Source organism: Symphalangus syndactylus, chromosome 16, assembly GCF_028878055.3.
Source record: "Symphalangus syndactylus isolate Jambi chromosome 16, NHGRI_mSymSyn1-v2.1_pri, whole genome shotgun sequence".
Classification (NCBI taxonomy): Eukaryota; Metazoa; Chordata; class Mammalia; order Primates; family Hylobatidae; genus Symphalangus; species Symphalangus syndactylus.
The window spans coordinates 31,365,739-31,393,126 of NC_072438.2; the positions used below are offsets into that span (position 1 = coordinate 31,365,739).

The 27,388-nt window shown below is 34.3% G+C and overlaps 1 long non-coding RNA gene across 2 annotated transcripts in view; it reads left to right on the forward strand.

Annotated features, from left to right (window-relative positions):
• LOC129464768 (uncharacterized) overlaps window positions 1–27,388 on the forward strand; it is a 635,103-nt gene that overhangs the window by 604,123 nt on the left and 3,592 nt on the right. For both annotated transcript variants that reach the window (XR_010116208.1, XR_010116209.1), the window contains exon 5: window positions 4,929–5,050. This is a non-coding gene — a long non-coding RNA (uncharacterized lncRNA). The remainder of the gene's footprint in view (window positions 1–4,928; window positions 5,051–27,388) is intronic.

A 27,388-nucleotide genomic window follows, 5' to 3' on the forward strand; every position in this document is an offset into this window, starting at 1 on the left:
TTTCAACCCACCAATCTATCTCCATCCACATCTATTTTGAATTTAGACCCTCCCACCATCACTGAGTGAGTAGGCAAACTTTCTCAAGGAACTTACTGCATTTTTTCCTCTTATATAATGTTAACAGTACTCTTTGTTGTTATAATGCCATTGGCATTAATATAAGCTCAAGTTCTCCAACTCTGCGTATGTTTTTGCGTGTGAGTGTGTATATGTGTAGTTGAAAAGCAGGGGTGGAATTGAGAAGAGGACAGCTTAAGAAGGTGTTTGAAGAACATTCTTTATCTCAGAATTTGTGATTCTCATGATAAAATATCTAGAAAAACACAGAAATAAATGGGAGTGCATAATAGACCAAGAAACTAAGATTTACAACTAATCTACTGCCAAAATCTTAAAGGAATTTCCTCTAATTATAATATTCATGAAGTGGAAATGAGAAACACAATTGTCAGGTGACAGTAATACATACCTTGTCACCTGCAAGAGATCAAAGCTGCCAATGTGAAGGACAATGCAGAGGCACATCAACACATTTGTCTATGCCTTGGCTCAGGAATATAGAATCTGTGACAACTGCCAACCACAAATTGATTGCATAGCTACAGCTCTACCAAATAGAACATAGAATACAAATTCTACAATAGCCGTCTGTGTGTGCATACACACACGTACACACAGGCACACCCGCACATACATATATTGCAGATGTAAAGGATTACAGGCACACATATATTCCACCCCAGATTTCCCAGTTTGGACTTGTCCTTCTAAATATGTTCAGATATTAAAAATTTCAGGAAAGCTATGGACCATAAGGCAGAAAAGGGCATATGGCATATTTGCATCTTAGAATACAACTCCAATAGTATGAAGATGGGGGAAGAGAAAAAACCATGTAATTGAAACACTAAATTTACCAATATTGTTTCAGGACAAGAAATAACTACTCACTGCTTTAGATCATACATAAATGTTTATATAATAATAATAATAGCAAATATTAAATATGGAACACAAAATGGAAAGTAGGTTACATAAATCCTAATCTCACTTATACATCTTACAAGCTATGTGGCCTTGAACAATTTACTTAACATGTTTCTACTTCAATTTCCTCATGTGTAAAATGAGAATAAAAATAGTTGGGAAGATTCTGTGAGTTAGTAGGTTTAAAGTACTTTATGTTTGATACTAATATCAATCCTGGTGATGATCGATCACAGTGATGTATGTGCTATTATTAATAGCACAGTGATGTATGTGCTGTTATGGTATTATCATGCCCATTTCACAGATAGAATAAAGTGAGCCTTGAAGAGGTTCAACTACTCTTTTAATAATTGGTAGAACACGGATTCTAATGCACCATTTTATGTATAGATCTAATACTCTAATTACTGTACTATACTACCTCACACAGCAAGTTAACAATACTTTAAGAATAGGGAGTCTCCTAAGACCAACATCACATAATATAAATGACTGCTAGACACCATAAATGTGGGACCAATCCGTGAATATCAACAAATCTTTATGCTTGAGATCGAGAACTGTATTTTAATAGTAGTCTAGGGCTGAGTGGAAGCAACTGACATATAGTCTGTCATCAACCATGCATAGTGCTCCTTTGTTTAAAGATGACAACACTGAAAACAGAAAAAAAAACTTTCAGTGAAAATATTCTGCACACTAAAAGAAGGAAAGGGCAATTAAGATGCAGAAAAATTGCACTTTAAAAAGTTACTAAAGAAAGCAGAAATTGCAGAAATATTCTTTGTAATCTCAAGGGAATATGAAAACTATAGTCTGAATGAAGCGATGAAAGATGAGATTATATGAAAATAAGTTGAGATAAGAAGGGAATTGGCTGAGAGGCAGGCAGAAGTAAAAATGAAAGTCTGCCATGATAAAGATTATAAGAAGATAAAAAATGCAATAATAGAATAGAAATCTGCATTAAAAGCAATAAAGAACAACATTAATGCTGTAGAATTAGTGATGATGAGTTTAAGCTCTAGAAACTGTAGAATAAATGCAGAATGAAGAAAAACTCAAAGATGCAAATGTCGATGGTAGGAATAAAGGGCAGAGAAAGAGAGGTCAGTTATGAGGATACTTGGTTTTTTTTAGAACCACAAATCACAATGAAAGCAATTATTAAAAATGTTTGAAGAGACATACATATAACATGTGTTCAGTGTGTTTACAGATCATAAAGGATTACTTAATACATGGAATACACCTGACTGACATTTTAAAAATTGTGTTTATAGATCAACGTTACTGCTAATTACATGATATAATATGCACATTGGGGAAAAATTGAAAAATGTAGACAAGAAAATATTTTTAAAGTTTGCTACAATCCTATTATATGGAACTACTATTAACTGTATGCTGGATATTACTTCAGACTATACATGAATATTAATTACATTATACAAACTTACAAACATGCACACAAAACATGCATGATGTTTTGTATAATATGTTTAGTCTATAATTGTACTATAGATTTTCTCTTCAAAACCAACATTTTTTCATTAGGGATCAAAATATATTCATGGTTTATAAAATCAAGCAATTGCAGAATGTTATGAATAAGAGAAAATTTAAAATCACCCCAAATCTTGTTGACTCAGAAATCAGTTCTACCACCATATTAAAGATCACTCTTTTAGATAACTCTCTATGCAAATGGGAACCTATAAGTATAGATTAGATGTGAATTTTACTAGAGGTAAAAACACAGAAATAGTTCAAGATAGAAATAGATATAGACATTTTTCATAAATGAATCATATAGCCAATGCTCTATTAACAATGCATTTTCACTTAACAAGGTATTGAACATACTTCTGTTAATATAGATTTGTTTTATTATGTTGATTTCATTCGATTACCTTAAATGGCTATGTCGTGATTTATTTAATGCATTCTCTTTTGATGAGCACTCTGGTTACATTTAACCTCTCTGAAACTTAGTTTGTTCATCTGTATGAAAATAAATAGCACTACTCTCAGGTTACTTTAAGAATAAGCTGAGTTAAGTACACAGAAATTACAAAAGTGTATAGTGCATAGTAAAAGCTATATAAATATTTGATATTTTAAATATTATATTTAGATTATATAAAACATAATGTTATGTAAACCATAAACAACCATGAATATAACTATAATGAAGAAAAAATCTTATGCATGCTTTTTATAAATTAGTTTGATTTGATTTTAAGCAGGACTAGAACCAGGTTTTGGGGGTCTGAAAATGCTCCTTTTAAGAAGTAGAATTCAAAATTAAGCACTGAGATATCTAAGAACATGGAAGGAAGTCATGCGAATGAGAGACTCTAAAGCTTACGCTTTGGTACCTTCATGGAAAAATATGCCTCATTCTTTTAGAAAACATTTTGAATCCAAGAAGGTGGGGGACTGTTTATGGCATAGACATGTATTTTTAGATAAAACCTAGCACAACACGTGTATACTAGATCTTCAATATTAATTGTATAGCCTTGGGGGAATTACTAGATCAAATAAAATTTTGCTACAATTGGCAAACTTATTTCCTAAAATTTGTACCAAATTTAGCTCCACTCCAAAATTCATAAGAATTTCCATTTTGTTTGAGTCTTACCAATGCTGGGCATTTTGTTTGGTTCAATTTTGTTTTGTTTTGACACACTGAAGTTTTTAAAATATGTATTTACATTTATCATCTTTCTAAAGAATAACTGTTAGGTTTCATGTCATGTTTAAAAAGGTCTTCTATGTTCCAAGAGGATAAAAATAATCACCCATGTTTTCATCTCAATATTTCATAGCATCACTTTTTAGATTTAAACATTTGATCATTCTAGGATGCATTGCATTATAGCAAATTACTTCTAAATCTAATGTTTTCAATGCTTAGTCAGTTTTTCTTCTGAAATTTTTGATTAATACTTATTTTCCCTGACATAAAACATTATCAATATTATATACTAAATTTCAGCATGTAGTTAAATTAATATCTGAAGTCTCTATTTTCTTTTAATGATCTATCAGGATTTCAACTAAGATTGGTTTGGATTAATAAATTAAGTTAGACAAAATGATATCTTTACAATATTAAGCCATCCTATTCAAGAATAATATGTGCCTCTTCATTTATTGGAGTCATCTTTTATGGCCCTCTGTAGACTTTTAGGGTTTCTTCATGTAAATTTTGAAAATTTTGTTAAATTTGTCCCAGAATCTTTAAATTTTTGTTATTTTTTATTATTATTTTGAGTTGGCTATTACATGATATGTTAAAAGCCTTTGTAAATTATATTTAATTTTGTAGTCTCCTTAATTAATTTTCTTATCAATATATTTTTCTCAATTTTTATTTATAGATTTTCAATTGATTATTTTGATTTATCTTATTAAGCATACTTTTTAATTTTTTTAGCAATATATATTCACATTATAAGAAAAGAGTATGAAAAATAAGTTATCCAAATATTCTGGCTTGCCAGAAACAATCAATATTTGATATCTCTTTATGCATATTTTTCATCTATTTAAACAGACATAATAAGAGTAGAGAGATACATACACACCAAGACATGCTAATATGCTAGTATTAAATTAAGGAGGACTTAATTTCATTTTACCTGAACTTAAATGTAGTCAAGCTAAGGGAATTAATATATTTTAGTTAAAAGGCTTTTTGATTTTTAAATTATGAGATATTAAATCCTTTAAATTCTTCTGAGTTTAAGGAAAAAATATTAAAATTATTAAGCTGAAGGCATGATATATTTAAACACATATTTAATGTGGAAACCTTGAATTATTCATTTCTGTCAAATATGAAATATTTAGATTCACACATTTCCTGATCCTTCATCCTTCCTCTAACTATGACTTTTTGTTTGTTTGTTTTGTTTTGTTTTTAGACAGGGTCTCCCTCTGTCATCCAGGCTGGAGAGCAGTGGTGTGATGACAACTCACTGCAGCTTCAACTTCCTGAGCTCAAGCAGTCCTTTCACCTCAGCCTCTGGAATAGCTGGAACTACAGGTGCGTGCCATCACTCCTGGCTAATTTTTTAAAATTTTTGTAGAGACAGAATCTAGCTTTGTTGCCCAGGCTGGTCTTGAATTCTTGGGCTTAAGTGGTCTTCCCACCTTGGCCTCCCAGAGTGCTGGGATTACAGGCATTAGCTGTCATGGCTGGCCTTATCGCTTTTTACACATAAATTTTGTTTCACATTTTCTAGCATTCATGTTATGCTCTGGAACCACCATACCCAGTCACTTCATCCTTTTTGTACATTTAAATAGAATTAAGATGATATGAACTTTCCCCCATATTTGAGCTCTTTATTTTAATCCACCTCTTGGTTAGCTTTTAGTATATTTTTTCCAAGTAGAACATTTGGGTGCTGTCTTCTCTGAGTTTTTTTCAAGATTATATGTCTTTTGTCCGGTATGTCTATTGTTCTGTCTACTTGAGCATATCTTAGTTGGGTATTGCAATTTTAAGTAACACTTCTTTTCCCTTGGAATTTTGTAGATGTTATAATAGTTTTCTGAGAAGTTTGAGACCAATACAAATTTTTTACCCTAGAAAGTACACTTGTTTTGTCTATGTGGCTACCTTAAGAAATCTTTTGTTGTGATTTAAATTTAGTACTAAGTCAAGTTGTAGCTAGAAGCATATTTTTGATTCAATTCTTCTAATAGATGGATTAGAAGAATTTTAATTCTTTAAGTATTTTTATTCTTCATATAAGTTTGAGAATATACTTACTGAGTATCTAAAATTTGAGTTATATAATAATTTCTTGGGTAGTTTATAATATTAGGCCATTCCATAGATAGAATACAATTATCTACTTAGTAGTCTTGTGAGATCTTTATTATTTCATAGATTAAGAATAGTGTCTGTTTAAATATAGATTGCATTTTATTTTTTTATTTTATTGCAAGTGGATCTTTAGGTTATTTCAGATTGATCTTATAACTGATAAGATTACAACTTTATATTTAATAAAGTTGTTTCCACTTTTTATTTTTTCTGTGTAGATAATTATATTCTTTGCAAATAATGATAGTTTTAGGTCTTACTTTTCAGTCTCTACACCTATTATTTCTTTGTTTTCTAAGAGATTTTTTTCCAGTGCTATGCTTTTAAGAAAAATGTAATAATGGGCTTCATTGACTTAAAGAGAATACATTTAAATTATTCTGTTACATATGTTTACCGAATATAGAGAATACGAGGTATATTGGCCAGATCCTCTCCTCCCAGACTGAAGCTCTAGTTCTCCCTGCTGTTGGCATATTGAAGGCCAACAGCTCGTATCCAAGTCTGTTCAAGACTTGACTTTAGCTGAAGACAACTTCCTTGCACAAGGTCACGCCTTTTTCTCAGTAGCATCCTTTATCTAATGATGGATAGATTTGATTGCCTAAAACCCTGGTCCTCTTGTCCCAAATGGCCTCAACTCTGAATGGCTCATACTAGTTTCCATTCTCTGTATGAGATTGAGGTCTGTCACAAATGCATAGCAGTGGGCCATCTCCTGCCCAGTGCTACTTTGTTTACTTCTTCCAAACCCCAAGTATTGTTCATGTGAGCACGTCCCAGGAAACTTTGAAAATGTCTGTCTCAGTCAGCTTCCCACCAGTGACATGAAGATAGGAAGAGCTCTTTAATATTTTCAGTTTAGTAGGAATGTTTTAACATGAATGCATGCTAAAATATATTAAATATATTTCTTCATCTATTGGAATAATCATATAATTTTTCTCTTATGTTGATGTAATATATCATCATGTGGATACTTTCTGATGTTGAGCCGACTTCATATTCCAGAGATAAACCTAAATTAGGGATCATAATATATTTTATAAAACTTGCTGTATTTACTTACCTAATATATGTATAATATATATATGATTAAAATTTAATATATGTTTCTATTAGGTTTTAAAAATATGCATTTATAAGTGAAATGAGGCCATTATTTTCTTTTTCGTACTTCCCTGAATCGATTTTATAATAAAAACTATACAAGCTTTAGCAAAAACATTGGTTGTAAGGTTAATCAGCGTACATGAGGTTAAATCTATAATAAAAACAATCTCCACATCTCAATGTTTTAAACACAGCATTCCATTTTTTTCATGCAAATAAATGAAAAATGAAAAATGCAGCTTTCAACATTTCTCTAACCAAGTTATCTTCTGTATAATAACTCAGTGACCAGGTCTATCTTGATTTTGCAGCTCAAATGTTAGATACTTAAGAAATAACTCCATTACCACTTAGAAAACTTTAGGTATCCCTCTATTATTTTTCTTTCTCTCTTTTCACATTTCTTAGTGTTCATTATGTTACAGTTTGTCACTATTGTGTGATAATATGATATTTATCTCTCCTATAGATTGTAAACTTCAAGAGTACAAAAAACCCTTTCTCCCTAACCCTTGTCAGAGTGGCTAGCATATGTTAGAAACTAAATAATGTTTGCTTGATGAATAAAGTACACTATTAAAGTTTACTGTGAATCATCTAAAAAATTTGAATAATTAAAAGATATGTATCTAAACCATAAGTGTAAAAATTATGAAGTATAAACTCTTTCTCTATTAATTTCTCAATTATTATATTAACTTAAAAGAGAACATCAGCCATTTAATTTATTTATTTAGTTAATTACTTTCTGGATTGTAAAATCCATCATTAGGACAAACTGAACAAAAATAACAAATAATTTTTTTATAAATAATTGACTAATTGTCCCTTTTAAGGTAATGAGTTATATTAACAAAAAACCATGTCTATGACTGCAGTATAGATATAAACACCAATGGGGATAAAAGGAAAGCACAATAAGCTCATGTCTTCATCACTTAAGCCAATTTAAGTATCAGTTTTGCCCATCCCAATGTTTTGCCCATCCTAATGTTTGAAAAAAAAAATAATTAGAATGTCACTGGGTAAAACAGGACCTCCCAATTTTACAATGTATCTGTGACCTACTATTTACCTATACATGTCTACTGAACCTATTTAAATAACTTATGTAGACTCTGTTGGGATTCAAGTTTATCACTCACCCTTTTCTAAAGAAATTTAGAAAATAAAAAATGGGCACTGCAGTCAGTTAGAAAATGAAACATTGTTTTGTAAATGTCCCTAGAACATGCTTCAGAAAATGATTTACATTTCATTTTCATTCATTACGTTCATTGCATATTATTTCATTCAGGAAATAAGGGATTAATGTACTCACTTTATACAAGAACTTACAAACCAAAAAGAAAATGTAAATCAACATTTTGAAAAACTAACATATGTTTTATGGCATGTTCACATAGAGGAATATTATATAGCCATTAGAAGTAATGATGTAGAAAAGGCTGGGTGTAATGGCTCATGCCTATAATCCCAGCACTTTGAGAGGCCAAGACAAGAAGATCACTTGAGCCCAGGAGTTAGAGACCAGCCTGGGCAACACAGTGAGACTCTGTCTCTACAGAAAATTTAAAACTTAAAAAAAATTTAGGCAGGCACGCTGCTGCATGCCTGTAGTTCCAGCTATTTGGGAGGCTGAGGCAGGAGGATCACCTGTGCCCAGGAGGTCAAGGCTGTAGTAAGCCGTGATCATGCCACTGCACTCTAGCCTGGGTGACAGAGAAGAAAGGACAGGACAGGACAGGACAGGAAAGGAAAGGAAGAAGGTAGAAGGAAGAAGGAAGGAAGGAAAGGAAGGAGAAAGAAGGAAGGAAGGAGGGAAGGAAGGGAGGAAGGAAAAGAAAGGAAAGGAAGGAAGGAAAGAAAGAAAGAAAAGAAAAAGAATGACATGGATATGTAATAACTTAGGAAAGCAAATATATATTATAAACTCAAAAAAGTTAAAAAAGTATGCATTGGATATAATCTTTTCATTAAAGAGGAAGAGCTAGGGAGATAAGGAGAAGAGAGGAGGAGAAAGAACAGGAGGGGGAGTATGGAAGAGAAAGAAGGGGAGAGAAGAGTAGAGGATACAAAGGTGTTAAGAATAAAAGTTTCAGTTCCTTGGTGCCTTGGTGAAAGTCTAGATTTGCCTCTTACACAGAACTTGGATCAAGTTACTGACCTCGGTTTGTCTTAGTTTCCTCATTAGCAAACGGAAATGATAATAATAGTATTTCCTTTACAAGGTTGTTTTGAAGTCTAAGTAGGTTAGCATATATAACAAATCACTTAGATTTGTGGCTAGGAAACATTTTACATTACAAATTATAAGCTATTATAAGCAATTGTTTCAAAGGAAGTGAAAGTGGAAATACGCATTTCAAAGAAGAAGAATCTTGAGGTTGTGGAATTATGTTTCCCAAACAAGGATTCAGACTCTGAGCCAAGCTGCCGAAGTTGAAATCTTGCCTCTGCCTCTCAAGAGCTTTCAAAGGTCTTGGGATAGATTATTTAAACCTTTTGCCTCTCAATTCTCACATTTGTCAAGTGGAAAAACAACAATAACTATCTCAGAGAATTAACTGAGCTAATGAATATGAACGAAACACAGTGCTTGGCCCATAGTAAGAGCTGCAAGAAAGCTGGCTGGGAGCGGTGGCTCACGCCTGTAGTCCCAGCACTTTGGGAGGCCGAGGCAGGCAGAACACGAGGTCAGGAGAGCGAGACCATCCTGGCTAACATGGTGAAACCCCGTCTCTACTAAAAATACACACACACACACACACACAAAATTTAGCCGGGTGTGGTGTAGTCCCAGCTACTCGGGAGGCTGAGGCAGGAGAATGGCATGAACCCGGGAGGTGGAGATTGCAGTGAGCCAAGATCGCGCCACTGCACTCCAGCCTGGGGGGACAGAGCGAGACTCCATTTCAAAACAAACAAACAAACAAACAAACAAAAGAAAGCCCTCTCATGTCTAAACACTTTCTCTTTAAGAAAGAAATAAGGTTTGTTTTTTTTTTCACGCGATTGCATGTGTAAGGTATATTGGAAGGAGTGCATGCATGTATTTTAAGAATTTTAATTGGCTTATGTAATGAGTCTTTCAAAGTTGAAAGGTTTGGCAAAATTCCATCATGGTGTAAACATTTATATGCTCTTGGCATTTTTTTGTAAAGGTTTGGCCTATATAACAATTTTTCATTATTGCATTGTCTCTCCTTCATAATTCATAACTTTTTTTTTTGCAATTTGGACTTATTGTTAAACTAGTATTTATTCATTTCCTCACTCTTCATTTCTCTGAACAACCTCATGCCTCAAAACTTGACGGACAACAGAGGAAGTGTTGAATACCTGTTTCTCTATTTTTTAAAGTTTAAGTAAGAAAGTAGACATTCAGACCTGCATCCTCTGTTTAAGATCTATGTGGCATCTGAAAATCATGTATTCTGATCTCAGGATAATCTCTCTTGCCATGAAAAAGATGTACTTTACATTGAAAACTTGCACTAACCTGTGTAAGCTTTTCATTTTAAGAAAAGTTCTTATTAACATCATTGACATAATTCCTAGGTAAACCATAAGGGACCTTTCTTATTTAATCTTGCCTATTTTTGTGGTTGGTACTATCTTGGAATCTGAAATACAACAGTGAATAGCTCAAGTAAGGTCCCTGTCTTCAAGAAGCTTGCAAATTAATGAGGAAAAGTTAATTATACCAATAGAAAGATGGAAAACACATAGAAACTGATTTTTTTAAAAAAAATTTTAAATGTCCAACACACACACAGTTTTAAACTCACAAACAATACATCATTTTAAAAATAAAACATCTTTACCTATCCAATTAAACTTAGAAAATAATAACAATATGATTTTTGTATAAGAAAATAAATGAAAAAGATATCTAAATATCCAAAAGGGGAGAAATGCTCAAATGAATTATGGTGCACTCACACAATGAAAAATTATGCAGTTCTCTTCTCTGAGGGAACATGAGATTAAGTAGTCACAGGATTCTACCCTTTGGGCATATCAATAGTAGCATTATGAATTGGATATCATTTCAGCACATTTAAGACTGAAGCAAGAAATAGATCTTCTCAGTTAGCTACCATGTGTCGCCTGATCCTATTTATAAGGCTCTTGAACATTAAATGGCTCTTTGAAAATAGTTTTTTATACCTTAAGTGCAACTTGAATCAGTAATATACATATTTTGTAGCTATTTGAATCACAGAAATGATTGAGTTTTTGTCAGTTTAAGAGGGATTATCAACTGTTCATATTATATCTTTGAAATGCCAATGGGCTCTCTTCTTTGGGTTTTTACTAGAAGAAGAACACACAGTATTGTCAGATATGATTTTGTTTGCATCTCAGCTTTGACCACGCATTACCTTTGCAAATATCTACATTCACTTTAGTATATTATACTTATCTGTAAAATGGAGATTACAGTGAATAGTTTTAAAGTATTGAATGGATTCAGATTTATAGAGCATGTAGAACTGTATTTGTGTCACAGTTTACATTGTGAAGATAAGTTTGTTTCTACCTCTTATTTTTTCCTTTATGGCTTCTGCATACCTGATGGGAAGACCAAAAGATGTTTAGCTTTGGTTGGAAAATTAAATCTTCAAAAAGGAAGAAAGCAAGATGGAACCTAGGTGGGGGAGGGGGTCGTCTTTTGCAGTAGCAGAGTTAGGCCTGCTTCAACTCTTAGCAACCAGAGAAACTTCACGTTATTCAAGACAGAGCTCAAAGGAGTCCACATAATTGATTAGGGATAAGGAAGTACCTGGTAGCTAATAGGAGTGCCAGGCAAATATAAGGGAACACAGACAATTTTGGACCCCAACCATCTGGGTGATCCAGAATCATCACAAAGTCAGACAAGAAATTTGAGTCCAATGTGTCATTTAAGTAGCACATTGATGTCTTAGTCTGTTTTGGGCTGCTATAACAAAGCATGATAAACTTGGTAACATTTAAACAATGGAAATTATTTCTCACAATTCTGGAATCTAGAAAGTCCAAGATAAAGTCACTTCCACATGTGGAATCTGGTGAGGGCCCATTTCCTGATGCATAGACAGCCATTTTCTCATGTCCTCATGTGGTAGAAGGGACAAGGCAGCTCTCTGGGGTCTCTTTTATAAAGGCACTGATCCCATTCATGAGGCTGTATTCTCATCTAATCACCTCCCAAAAGGCTTTCTCTTCGAATAGCATCACATTGTTGATTTCATTTCAGCATATAACTTTTGTGGGGGACACCAATATTCGAACCATAGCAAAGTATTTTAGAAAAAGAATAAAAATAAACAGTACATGTGACACTCACATATGAAAAAAGTAGTAAAAGTGGTATACCTGAATGAATGTCTGAAGGTTAGGAACTACTCTCCTAGCCAAAGTCACGATGGAGGGTGTAAGAGGGAAAGCAGTGGGACATTCCTGAGCCAACATTTAATTAGAGCTGTTACCTGGTTCCGCTGTGTCCCCACCCAAATTTCACCTTGAATTGTAGTAATCCCCACGTGTCAAGGGTGGGGCAAGGTGGAGATAATTGAATCATGGAGGCAGTTTCCTCCATACTGTTCTCATGGTAGTGAATAAGCCTCATGAGATCTGATGGTCTTATAAATGGGAGTTCCCCTGCACAAGTGCACTCTTGCCTGCTGCCATGTAAGATGTGTCTTTGTTCCTCATTCGCCTTTCACCATGATTGTGAGGGCTCCCCAGCCATGTGAAACAATGAGTCCATTAAACCTCTGTCCTTATAAATTGCCCAGTGTCAGGTATTTTTTCATAGCAGTATGAAAATGAACTAATACAAGCTGTGAGACATTTATTGCTCCAAAAACTACTTAAGTGCTTCTGATTTAGCACCCAGCATAGTGCTATGCACACCATATATATCTGATGAAATGTTAGTTCCTTTCTCAGTCTATTGACCTTTGTCCTGTTCCTTGGCATTTTAAATGTCCTTCACTGGTGATTAGACCATCTCATTATGTCTGTCAAAAGGGCTATGACCTCAAAGACTGAATCTCATGTCTTCTCCTGATCATCATTGCCAAGGCCTTGACAATTCAGAGAACTGTCAAGCTTCATCAGAAACTTTCCCAAATTGCACACTTTTCTAAACTTTCAATAGGATAGGCAATTCTCTGCCTTGATCTTAGACTATTACTCTGAAAAATCTTAAAGGCAATCAGTGATACTACGACCTTTCCATTTGAAGAAAAGGGAAGTCAAACTGGCAAAACAATAACTACCAAGAGAGACATTGCAAAAGGCTGGAGATCCAACAGTGAAAAGCAAATGCAGAGATGCAGAGTTTCTTCTGGCATCTGGAAAGCAAACATCCCAAATATAATTAGACACATGAGCATACCCAGAACCTAAGAAATCATTGTGACTAATGATAAAAAAAGAGCATTCAAATATGCTATCACCTCTTGTGAATTCAAGTACAGAATGGCCTGGGCTCAGGAAAAACACCACCCAAAACATGCAATTCAGTAAATGGAAGAGCTCCTTTAAGTCTTTATTATCAAGAATTCAGGGATGTTAACTGTAGGGAAGGAATTAAGCTGGTTTTGCATGTGTCTTCAGTGTGATTGCAAATATCACTATTGTAGAATAAATGAAAAGGGAAGATAACATTCGTTAAGTGACCATTATGTACCAAGCATTTTGCACAAGTTGTCATGTTATTCATTCAATAAATATTGAGCACATAATACATTATTATTATAAGCCAGGGGATATCAAAGTGAAGAAGACTTTGCCTCAGGTAGCTTAGATTTCAATGAGAAAGATGACGAGTAAAATAATAAATATACAATACAATTTCATGTATAAATAAGTACTATGAAGATAGATAAAGGAGGGTAAAATTAAGGAGTGGGCCGGGCGCAGGGGCTCACACTTGTAATCCCAGAACTTTGGGAGGCCGAGGTGGGAGGATCACGAGGTCAGGAGTTCAAGACCAGCTTGACCAATATGGTGAAACTGCGTCTCTACTAAAAATACAAAAATTAGCCAGATGTGGTGGTGTGTGTCTGTAATCCCAGCTACTCAGGAGGCTGAGGCAAGAGAATCGCTTGAACCCAGTAGGCGGAGGTTGCAGTGAGCCAAGATCGTGCCACTGCACTCCAGCCTGGGCAATAGAAAGAGACTACGTTTCTAAAAAAAAAAAAAAAAAAAAAAAAAGATTAAGGAGTGACTGGGAAGATAGGCAGCTGTACACACAGTGTCAGGGAAGGCCACATGAAGATGTGCTTTTTTTAAGCTTACTGTTGAAGGAATTCATAGAGTAGGCCAAGTAAAACTGTAAGGATATTTTCAGCTATGGGGAAAACAGATACATAAGCCATAAGGCAGGAATGAGTTTGGTCTTGTGAAGGAAGAGCAAAGAAGCCAGTATTGATGAAGTTGACTGTGTAAAGGGAGAAATGATAATGAAGAAGCTAGGATTGCCATGCAGGGACCAAATGATGGACTGAGATATACTTCCCAGCAGGAACTTTGGATCACCTCATCTGCACAATAATCTGGTGGAGGAGGCTTTCTGATCCTAGATTCAAAACATTCAGAAAGCTGATCTCAAAGTTATTAACTGTCTTATTACTATGATTTTGAATGAAACAGAGAGCTAGACAGATAGACAGAGATAAATAAAATATTATAACCCAGATTTTAAGAAAGCACATCAAACCCTAATTTCATGGTACTACACCACCTAAATTACATCCTGAGTTATTCAGCAGTATGAATTAAAGACCATTTATAAGAAATTCTCTTTTAAAACTTTAAAATAGGCATTTAGGCAACTTGGTTCTATTCAACATGTAATTATCAAGACTAGGTATGTCTCCAAATGGGAAGAAAAGACTTTCAAGACATCCTTTGCATCCAACGAATTTTCAGTCATTATGGAGAATTCAATAGTAACTGCAACCGTTTCTGAAGTCAAGGCAACTATAGATACAAGAGAGACACTGACATGGAAGATAGAGCCTGTGGGGGCTGGTTAAAGAAGCTAGGGTGAGGGAGTCTTAAAAAATAAAATGTTGCAATTCCAATAAAAATATCAACTTCTTTTTCCTGCAATTAGCAGTCTATTTTAAAAATACTAATTTCCATATGGAAAAATAAGCAAGAGTATTGAATAAAACCACGCAAAGAAAAATAACACAAATTATCTTGGTGGAGAATAGTGGCTGATATGGTTTGGCTCTGTGTCCCAACCCAAGTCTCATCTCAAATTGTAATCCCCACGTGTCAAGGGAGGGGCCTGGTGGGAAGTGATTGGATCATGGGGGTGGTTTCCCCCATGCTGTTCTCATGGTAGTGAGGGATTTCTCACAACAGCTGGTGGTTTGAAAGTGTGGCGTTTCTGCACTCTTGCTGTCTCTCTTTCTTGCTATCATGTGAAAGGTGCCTGTTTTCCCTTTGCCTGCTGCCAGGATTGTAAGTTGCCTGAGGCCTCCCCAGTCGTGCAGAATTGTGAGTCAATTAAACATCTTTCCTTCATAAATTTTCCAGTCTCAGGTAGTATCTTTATAGCAGTGTAAAAATGGACTAATACAGTGGCTCATGCTTGTAATCCCAGCACTTTGGAAGGCTGAGGCAGAAAAATTGATACCAGCCTTGGCAACATAGTCAGACAAAAAAAAAAAAAAAAAAAGCCAGGCATGGTGGCATGTGCATGCTTCAGTGACTAGGTCGCAGAGCAAGACCCTGTTTCTTTTTTTTTTTTTTTTTTAATACTTTAGGTTTTAGGGTACATGTGCACAATGTGCAGGTTTGTTACATATGTATCCATGTGCCATGTTGATTTCCTGCACCCATTAACTCGTCATTTAGTATTAGGTATATCTCCTAATGCTGTCACTCCCCCCTCCCCCAACCCCACAACAGTCCCCGGAGTGTGATGTTCCCCTTCCTGTGTCCATGAGTTCTCATTGTTCAATTCCCACCTATGAGTGAGAACATGCGGTGTTTGGTTTTTTGTCCTTGTGATAGTTTACTGAGAATGATGTTTTCCAGTTTCATCCATGTCCCTACAAAGGACATGAACTCATCCTTTTTTATGGCTGCATAGTATTCCATGGTGTATATGTACCACATTTTCTTAATCCAGTCTATCGTTGTTGGACATTTGGGTTGGTTCCAACTCCTTGCTATTGTGAATAGTGCCGCAATAAACATACGTGTGCATGTGTCTTTATAGCAGCATGATTTGTAGTCCTTTGGTCTATATACCCAGTAATGGGATGGCTGGGTCAAATGGTATTTCTAGTTCTAGATCCCTGAGGAATCGCCACACTGACTTCCACAATGGTTGAACTAGTTTACAGTCCCACCAACAGTGTAAAAGTGTTCCTATTTCTCCACATCCTCTCCAGCACCTGTTGTTTCCTGATTTTTTTAATGATGGCCATTCTAACTGGTGTGAGATGGTATTTCACTGTGGTTTTGATTTACATTTCTCTGATGGCCTGTGATGATGAGCATTGCTTCATGTGTGTTTTGGCTGCATAAATGTCTTCTTTTGAGAAGTGTCTCTTCATGTTCTTTGCCCACTTTTTGATGGGGTTGTTTGTTTTTTTCTTGTAGATTTGTTTGAGTTCATTGTAGATTCTGGATATTAGGCCTTTGTCAGATGAGTAGGTTGCAAAAATTTTCTCCCATTCTGTAGGTTGCCTGTTCACTCTGATGGTAGTTTCTTTTGCTGTGCAGAAGCTCTTTGGTTTAATTAGATCCCATTTGTCAATTTTGGCTTTTGTTGCCATTGCTTTTGGTGTTTTAGACATGAAGTCCTTGCCCACGCCTATGTCCTGAATGGTATTGCCTAGGTTTTCTTGTAGGATTTTAATGGATTTAGGTCTAACATTTAAGTCTTTAATCCATCTTGAATTAATTTTTGTATAAGGTGTAAGGAAGGGATCCAGTTTCAGCTTTCTACATATGGCTAGCCAGTTTTCCCAGCACCATTTATTAAATAGGGAATCCTTTCCCCATTTCTTGTTTTAGTGCTGGAAGTTCTGGCCAGAGCAATCAGGCAGGAGAAGGAAATAAAGGGTATTCAATTAGGAAAAGAGGAAGTCAAATTTTCCCTGTTTGCAGATGACATGATTGTATATCTAGAAAACCCCATTGTCTCAGCCCAAAATCTCCTTAAGCTGATTAGCAACTTCAGCAAAGTCTCAGGATACAAAATCAATGTACAAAAATCACAAGCATTCTTGTACACCAATCACAGACAAACAGAGAGCCAAATCATGAGTGAACTCCCATTCACAATTGCTTCAAAGAGAATAAAATACCTAGGAATCCAACTTACAAGGGATATGAAGGACCTCTTCAAGGAGAACTACAAAGAACTGCTCAATGAAATAAAAGAGGATACAAACAAATGGAATAACATTCCATGCTCATGGGTTGGAAGAATCAATATCGTGAAAATGGCCATACTGCCCAAGGTAATTTATAGATTCAGTGCCATCCCCATCAAGCTACCAATGACTTTCTTCACAGAATTGGAAAAAACTACTTTAAAGTTCATATGGAACCAAAAAAGAACCCACATTGCCAAGTCAATCCTAAGCCAAAAGAACAAAGCTGGAGGCATCACGCTACCTGACTTCAAACTATACTACAAGGCTACAGTAACCAAAACAGCATGGTACTGGTACCACAACAGAGACATAGATCAGTGGAACAGAACAGAGCCCTCAGAAATGGTGCTGCATATCTACAACTATCTGATCTTTGACAAACCTGACAAAGACCCTGTTTCTAAGAAAAAAAAAAAGACAAAGAAAAAAGACTAAAAAAGGACATGTGTCAGGAAGCTCTGCCGGATATTAAAACATAGTGTATACTATCTTCAATTGAAACACTGTGGTATTGATACATGAGTAAATAGATAATCTAAATGGAGCACAATAAAAAATTCAGAAGTATATCTAAGTTGACAATGAAAGTATGGTATAAGGAAAAGATGGTACCTCCAATCAATGGGTATATTACCTTCCTAGGGCTGACATAAAAAATGTACCACAAAGTCTGTGGCTTAGAGCAATAAAAACTTATTGTTTCACAGTTCTGGAGACTAAAAGCTTGAAATCAAGGTGTTGGCAGAGCAATGCTCCCTCTGAAGACAGTAGGGAAGAATCAGTTCCAGTCCTCCCTCCTAGCTTCAGGTAGCCTCAGGCAATCCATGACCTGGGAATAGCCATCTGTTTCTTCTGCCCGTTCACATAATCTTTCCTCCCTCAGCATGATGTCTATCTCTATGTCTAATTTTTCCCTTTTTAAATAAGGACATCAGTTATATAGAATCAGGGTCTACTTTACTGACCTCATTTTAACTTCATTGCCTCTGTAAAGACTCTGTTTCCAAAATCATTGCATTCTGACATACTGGTGGAAGGACTTCGACAACTGTTTCTAGGGAGGACATAATTCAACCCATAACAATAGGTGGAAAGGTGTTAGGGAAAATAGCCATGAGTAAAAATATCCAATCACATCCATACTTCACTTTGGAAACTAGAAAAAAATCTAAATGAACCAGAGATTTAAACATAAATACTAAAATCATAAAGATTTAGTAAATTCATTTAATACATGAGAATGAAGAACACTTGTAAGTTTAAAACAAAATCCAAAATAATAAAAGACCATATGGATTCACTCAACTGTAAAAATGTTGTTTTAAACTTTTAAATTGGCAAAAATTCCTCCACTAAAATCAAAGTCGAAATAAAAAGGAAAAATCACAAAATTTATTTGTAGATTCCATTGTAAACGAGTAATATCTCCAAAAGTAGACAAGGTCTTAAAACTTAAGAAGAAAACAGCAAACAAGAAAAGAATAAAAATGAGCAAAATATAGATAGTGAATCTTAACCGTATGAAAAGAGAAGATCAACTTCATTTATAAAAATATTGTTGAATATTAAAATTGTCCTGAAATACTGTTTCTTCCTTATCCGACTGGCAAAATTGGAAAGTTTTAACAGTATATTTTGTTAGCAATACTATGGGGAAAGAGGCTCTTTCTATATAGCTTGTGAGAATGTGATGATTCCATCTTTATGGAAGTAATTTGGACATCAGTCATATTGAATTAATAATCATTCAATAATAATTCATAATAATAATATTAATACTTTGACAATTATTCAATAATTAATAATAACTATTCAATAATAATTGAATAATATTCAGTAATAGTGGTTATTGGATAATTATTAATATCCTAACAATTAGGACATTTTACATGTATTTACCATTTAACTTAAAAAATAAATTTTGAAGTATAATCAAAAATATAAAATAACTTATGTATAATGTTCTTCACTGAGATATTATTGATATGGCAAGTGTCTATTAATAGGAAGCTGAGCAAAGCATAGCATACAATGAAACATAATTAGCAAAAGATCTGTATACACTGATATGGAGTAATCTTCAAGATATTTGTGCAGTACAGTAAATAAGGTCTAGAATACGATATATATTGTGATTCTTCTGTGTAATAAAAGGGATGAAATATGCATTTCCTCTTTTTTTGCAAAGAGAAAGGGGTAGCAAAAATAAAGAACAAGTAAAGTGGTTATCATAGGGGAAGCTAAAAACAGGGAGTCAGATATTTTTACAAGGTAAATCAACCTTTTCTGAATATGGTCTCTATTTCAGATGTATATTTCTATACGCATCTGTTTTACATTGATGTGTTTATATACTCAAAAATGAAATTAAATTTAAAAGGTAATCACTAGGAATTGTAAACAAATTGAAGTGAATGTATCCATGTATCGAGTTGATGACATAATCAAATATCTGAATTAAAGTTACTTAAAAACACAGTATAGTACAGTATTTTGACTCTATATCCTCTTTAGCGAATATTTAAAGAACAATAAAACCTGAAAGGAAGACTTAAAATTCGTGTAGTAATCTAATTGTTCATAGCATTATTGATGCTATTATTTTAGAATTATTTTACATATGTTATAGGACAATGCAAGTAAATAATTTTGCTAATGTTACTAGAAATCAAGCTTTTCAGAGTAATAAAAAGAGAAATAAAATAATTTACTTAAGGAAGTAAAAAAAACTGTATTAGTAAACCTGAATTGAAAATATCAGTATATAATCATATTTGCTATTAAAGAAATATGTATTTTATAGCCCCAAAGCAGTGAGCCTAACCATCACTTGTGTCCCTGAATATTATTCTTCAACAGAATCCTGAGTCCTTGAAAGATAACGCTGGCTATTTTTTGTTTTTGTACCCAAAACAAGGAAGCTAACAAAGACTCATGAGTTATCAAAATAACCCAAGGACCAAAATCAAGAAGTATCTTTATTTTGTGCATCAAAAAGAAAAGTCTATGGAAATAATTGAAATGTATTTTAAAAATCCTCATTTCTTTACAATAATTTTAAATTGAAATAAAAAGAGTAGTAAAATAATTTAATGAAAATACATACATATATACCACAGAGATGTACAGCATACATCTCAATAAATGTCATAAAGAAATTAGGACACCAATTCCTTTCTCTGAATATTGGAAATTAAAAGAAAACAGTTTAGTGCAAACTCTTTATACTTCCTTTTCTGTAGAATATATACTGAAAGATAACCAAATAGTCATAGATGAGGTGGGAAAATTGTTCTTTAAATAGGAATTTCATTTACTAAATGTGGGAATAATGACAAAATTAGAAAATCACCATTTTGTGCTGTCCAGTTAAGTAGTTGATTCAGACAATAATCATCAATGGATGAAACCATTAGATGAAAGTTTAATGGAGAATACATTGTGGTGATCAAATTGCTATTATTTGAATCATGGTCAATCTTTGCATCACTAAAGGTAAGGAAAATCAGACATTGTTAGTCTCCTAGTGAAATTCAGTATGAAGCACAGCACATCTACCATGAATTAATCTGTCAAAAAGTAAAATCCAAATATAACCAAGAGCTAACTTCCATGTATGACTACCCAGAAAATAAAAGGAACAAGTTAAATGACACAAAAGTAAGCAAACAGATAAATGCATTATGCATTACACTCTGCATAACAACTAATCAGTCTCTGCATTAAGTCCTTGGCATGAAAACCAAAATGGGAAGAATATTCGCTTCATTAAAAAAATAAAGAGTTGTGACATACAAGTGTAATGGTACCTTATTTGTTCCATAATTCATACAAACCAACTAGAAAAATAATTTTTAGACAACCAGAGGAATTTGACTAGGTACTATTATGTAATTAACTATCGTATTAATATATCAATATCTTAGAATATAGATAAAATATACAACTATGATTTTTTAATCTGGTAGATGTGATGAGGACTTATCTAATACTTTCTTCAAAATATGTAAGAAAAACATTTTTGAGAGGAAAGGAATAGATAAGCAAATTTTAGGCAAAATTGGGATAATTGTCAGATCTCAATGGTTAGTACCTGGGGGATAATGTACTAAATATGTTGATTTTTTTAATTAAAAAAACAAGAAATAAAGTCTCTGTTTCTAAACTTTTTTTTTCTTTTACTCCCCAAACTTTTATTGAGTAGTCACTTGCTTACAACTACTCTTCTGTTACATGCAATCAAGAACTTTGACAATAAAACTGTATGGCAGCAAAATTGAAGAATATGAATGACATATATAACGAAGGTCTGGTGATTTTCCACAGGGAAAGCCATTCTAGAAGTGTATTCTGGAAAACTACATATATATCATTCATTTGAACAATATAAAAATCACGTGATTTTATTTAATGAGGAATCACTGAAGTACAGCCAATAACCAACAAAACAGTGACCAAAATACTCCATGCTGTTTGTATGACAATGAGTAAACCTTCATGTATGCAAAAAAATTAGGAGGCCACAGGATCCTAGGATGGAATGGAGAATGTGACAAAATATAATCTAATTATATTACAAATGTATGAAACAACTTCCCTGAAGGGTTTGGAGGAAAGATGCTAATATAAGTAACTTTGGAAATGAGTGAAGTCTGGAAGTCTAAAGGCAAAACAAATAATACATAAGCACTGGACTCTAGTTGATGAAGCTGTTTCCCACAGGGATATGGGTTAACAGCTCTGATACTGCTTTACATGTATACTGTGATTGAACAATTAAGTAAATGAATGGCAGATGGTGGAAGCCAGCTTTCTCACTGTAGGAGTGTAGGTTACAGATAAGCAAGAGAAACAGTCTAGAATGATCTATGTTGTAAGGAATTAGTCATAGACATCTGTATGAATTTATATCTAGCTCAATATAAATACAGATGGTTACACATAGAAATATTTATAGATATTTGTATACACACAGGTTAGTATACACAAACACATATATCCTTGCTCTGTCAGCTGAGTGAGTCTGAAAGCAGTGACACCCCAGAAGCAAGGAGTTCATCTGGAACTGAGAGTTTGGTTTGTAGTACCATTCTCTGATTAAAGAAACTGGAGTTCCTTGGGAAAATATTTGATTCTAAGAACAGGGGCTGCCACCCTTCCTATGCAGAGATCCTCCTGCAGGGATGTGTTCCCTCCACTCCACATCCAGGCAGGTCTCCAGGAATCTGGAGCACTCACTCTCCTGAATTAGTTTAGGCCATCTCCCCATCCCTGTGCAGAGAACTTGGGGCCCAGGAGGTTTCCCAGCTCCCCACCTAAGCACACCTCTGAGTGCTTAGTGATTGCCCACTGGATTCTCCCTTGGCACTGGTGCTTGTGTCTGCTGTCAGAGGACCTGTAGTTGGACTTGTCAGGTCTGGACCCACCCTTTTTGACCACCTCCTCAGGGCTGAACAGGGAGTACAGACCATTGAACTTCATAAATCAGCTCTTGCCTGAGGCAACAGAGAGCTTCTCCCAGGAAACAAGGATCAAGTATATACCCAGCCATACTGGCTACAGTTGGCTCTTACCCATAACTGCCATCTACTGGCTTATAGGTCAAACTGCATAGCCCTGTATTAAACCTGTCAACAGAAGTGCATAGGAGTGAAGAAGCAAAGCCAAAAGACTCTACCCAACATTCTCTACAGTGACAACCCCTAGAAAGGGGGTGGAAGAAGGGAAAGGAAAAGAAAAAAGAAACAATGGGAAAGGAACACAAAGAAAAAATTCTATTCATATGAAAATAATTACAAAAATTAGAAGTACCAGCTTCTCCAGATGAGAAGGAATCAGAGCAAGAATTCTAGAATTCTGCATCTGAATGTACTGAAAATACCAGAAAATCATTCTAGCTCTCTAGCTATGATCCCTAGCCGAAATGGAAATTCAGAAATGACAGATAAAGAATTCAAAGTATGTATTGCAGAAAAACTCAACAAGATACAAGGTTGAAAATCAACACAAAATACTTCTAAAGCAATCCAGGAAATGACGGAAGAGACATATATTATAAAAAAAGAAATCAATCAGAGCTTCTGGAATTGAAAAACTTACTTAAGAAAATTCAAAATGCAATTGAGAGCTTTATCAATAGACTAGATCAAGCAGAAGGAAGAATTTCAGAGCATAAAGACTGGTATTTCAAATTAATCGTGTCAGACAAAAACAAAGAAAATTTTTAAAGATGAACAGTCTTTGAGAAATATAGAATTATGTAAGGCAGCCAAATCAATGAATTATTGCCATTCCTGAGAAGGAAGGAGTAAAGACAAACAACCTGGAAAATATATTTGAGGGAATAATTCAAGAAAATCTTCCTAATATTGCTAGAGATGTAGACATCCAGATACAAGAAATCCAGAGAACATCTGTGAGATACTATACAAAAGGAACATCATCAAGTCATATAGTCAACAGAGTGTCCAAGATCAATAATAAAGACAAAATCTAAAAGGCAGCTAGAGAAAAATGTCAATCACATACAAAGGGAATTTCATCAGGCTGAGTGGGCTTCTCAGGAGAAGCCCTACAAGCCAGGAGAGATTGAAGTCCTACTTACAGCATTCATAAAGAATAGAAATTCCAAGCAAGAATGACATATCCTGCAAAACTAAGCTTTATAAGCAGAGGAGAAAAAATATTCTAAGAGAAGCAAAAGGTAAGGGAATTTGTTGCCATTAGAGCAGCCTTATAGACATCCTTAAGGGAGTTCTAAACATGGAAACAATAAATGATACCTGCCACCACAAAAACATACTGAAGAATATAGCCCACATACTCTACAAAGCAACCACATGATAGAAACTACAAAGCAACCAGCTAACAACTTCACAATATGATCAAAACTTCACTTATCAATATTAGCCTTGAATGGAAATGACCTCTATGCCCCACTTAAAAGGCACAGAGTGGCAAGTTGGATAGAGAAACAAGACCCAACCATCTATTGTATTCCAGAGACGTATCTCACACATAAAGACACCCACTGGCTCAAAGTAAAGGGTTGGAAAAAGATCTATCATGCAAACAGAAAACAAAAAAAGAGCAGAAACACAAAAAAGAGCTATTCTTATGTTACATAAAACAGACTTTAAACCAGGAACAGTAAAAATAGGCAAAGAAGGGCATTACATAACAATAAAGGGTTCAAATTCAACAAGAATACTTAACTATCCTAAATATATATATATATATATATATATATATATATATATATATATATGCACCAACATTGACCCAGAATTAGAAAACAAGTACATTTAGACCTACAAAAAGACTTAGACAGTCAGACAATAATAGTAGAAGACTTCAACACCCCTCTGACAGCATTAGGCAGATCACCAAGTCAGAAAACGAACAAAGAAATTCTGAATTTAAATTTGACAGGACCAACTGAATCCAATAGACATCTCCAGAATACTCAACACATCAACAACCAGATATATATTCTCCTCATCTGCACATGGAACATACTCCAAAATTGACCTCATATGTGGCCATAAAGCAAGTCTCAAATAAATTTCAAAAAAAAAGCCATACCAACCATATCCTTGGAACATATTGGAATAAAAATATAAATCAATACCTAGAATATCTCTCAAAACTACACAATTACACAAAAACAACTTGCTAATGAATGACATTTGGGTAAACCACAAAATTAAGCCAGAAATCAAGTAATTCTTTGAAATGAATCAAAACAGAGACAGAACACACCAAAACCTCTGGGACATAGTAAAAGCAGGGTTAAGTGGAAAATCTATAGCAATATGCACCTAACTTAAAAAGTTAGAAGATCTCAGATTAACAATCTAACATCATACCTAGAGGAGCTAAAAAAATTAAAAAGCTAGCAGAAAGAAATGACTAAAATCAGAACTAAACTGAAGAAAATTGAGACCCCAAAATACATAGAAAGAATCAACAAAACCAAAAGATGATTCTTTGAAAGGATAAACAAGTTTGACAGAACACTAGCTAGATTAACAAAGAAAGGCGAAGATCCAAATAAGCATAATCAGAAATGAAAAGGTGACATTACAACCAATCCCACAGAAATACAAAAGATACTCAGATGTAATGAACACCTCTATGCACATGAAGTAGAAAAGCTAGAGGAAATGGATAAATTTCCGGAAAAATACAATCTCTCAAGATTGAATCAGAAAGAAATTGAAACCCTGAGCAGACGAATAATGAGTTCCACAATTGAATGACTAAAAATAAATAAATAAATAAATAAATAATCTACCAAATGAAGAAAGTCCTGGACCAGATGAATTCACAGCTGAATTGTACCAGACATACAAGAAGAGCTGGTACTATAGAATTAGTACTATTTCAAAAACTTGAGGAAAAGGGACTCCTACCTAACTAATTCTACAGAGCCAGCATCACCCTAACACCAATATCTAGCAAAGACACAATGAAAAAAGAAAACTACCAGCCAATATCCTTGATGAACATAGATGTAAAAAGACCTCAAGAAAGTGCTATCAAACTGAATCCAGCAGCCCATCAAAAAGTTTATTCACCACGGTCAAGTAGGCTTCATTCTGGTTTGCAAGGTTGATTCAACATACACAAGTCAATAAACGTGATTCACCACATAAAAAGAATTAAAAACAAAAACCAGATTATCATCTCAATAAAAATGGAAAAACCTTTCAATAAAATTCAACATTCCTTCATCAAGAAAACCTTCAAGAAACTAGCTGTCAAAGGAACATACGTCAAAATAATGAGTCATCCATGACAAACCCACAGCCAACATCATACTGAATGGGCAAAAATCTAGAAGCATTCCCCTTGATAACTGGAACAAGACAAGGTCTCCTATTCAACATAGTACAGGAAGTCCTAGCCAGAGCAATTAGGCAAAAGAAAGAAATAAAAGACATTGAAATACGAAAAGAAGTCAAATTCTCTCTCTTCACTGAAAATATGGTTCTAGACCTAGAAAACCATAAAGACTCCACCAAAAGACTCTTGAAACTGATAAACAACTTCAGTAAAATTTCAGAATACAAAATAAACATATGAAAATCAGTAGCATTTCTATACACAAAGATCAAGCTGAGAGCCAAATGAAGAACATAATCCCATTTGCAATAGCTGGAAAAAAAATGCATTGGAATACATCTAACCAAGCAAGTAAAAGATCTCTACAAGAAGAACTACAAAACACTGCTGAAAGAAATCATAGATGATACAATGAAAAAACATTTTATGATCATGGATTGGAAGCATCAATATCACTAAAATAGCCATCCTGCCCAAAGCAATCTAGACTTTCAGCGCGATTACTATCAAACTACCAATGTAATTTTTCACAGAACTAGAAAAAACTATTTTAAAATTTACATCTAACCAAAAAATAGCCCAAATAGCCAAAGCAATCCTAATCAAAAAGAACAAAACCAAGGACATCACATTACCTGACTTCAAATTATACTATAAAGCTACAGTAATCAAAGCAGCATGGTACTGGTACAAAAACAGACACACAGGATAACGGAATAGCATAGAGAACCCAAAAATAAAACTGCATGCCTACAGCAATCTGATCTTTACCAAAGTTGACAAGAATAAGAAAAGGGGAAAGGACTTCCTAGTCAATAAATTGTGCTTGGATAGCTGGCTAGCCATATGCAGAAGATTGAAATTGGACCCCTACTTTTCATCATATGCAAAAGTTAACTCAAAATAGATTAATAATTTAAATGTTAGACTTCAAACTATAAGTAAGAATCTCAGGAGAAAACCTAAGAAACACCATTTTTGACATTGGCCTTGGGAAGGAATTTATGATTAAGTCCTCAAAAGCAATTGCAACAAAAATAAAAATTTAACAGTGAGATCTAATTAAACTCACAAGTTTCTTGCACAGCAATAGAAGTGATAAACAGCATAAATAGACAGTATAAAGAATGACAGAAAATATTTGCAAACTGCATCTAACAAAGGTCTAAAATCTAGAATCTGTAAA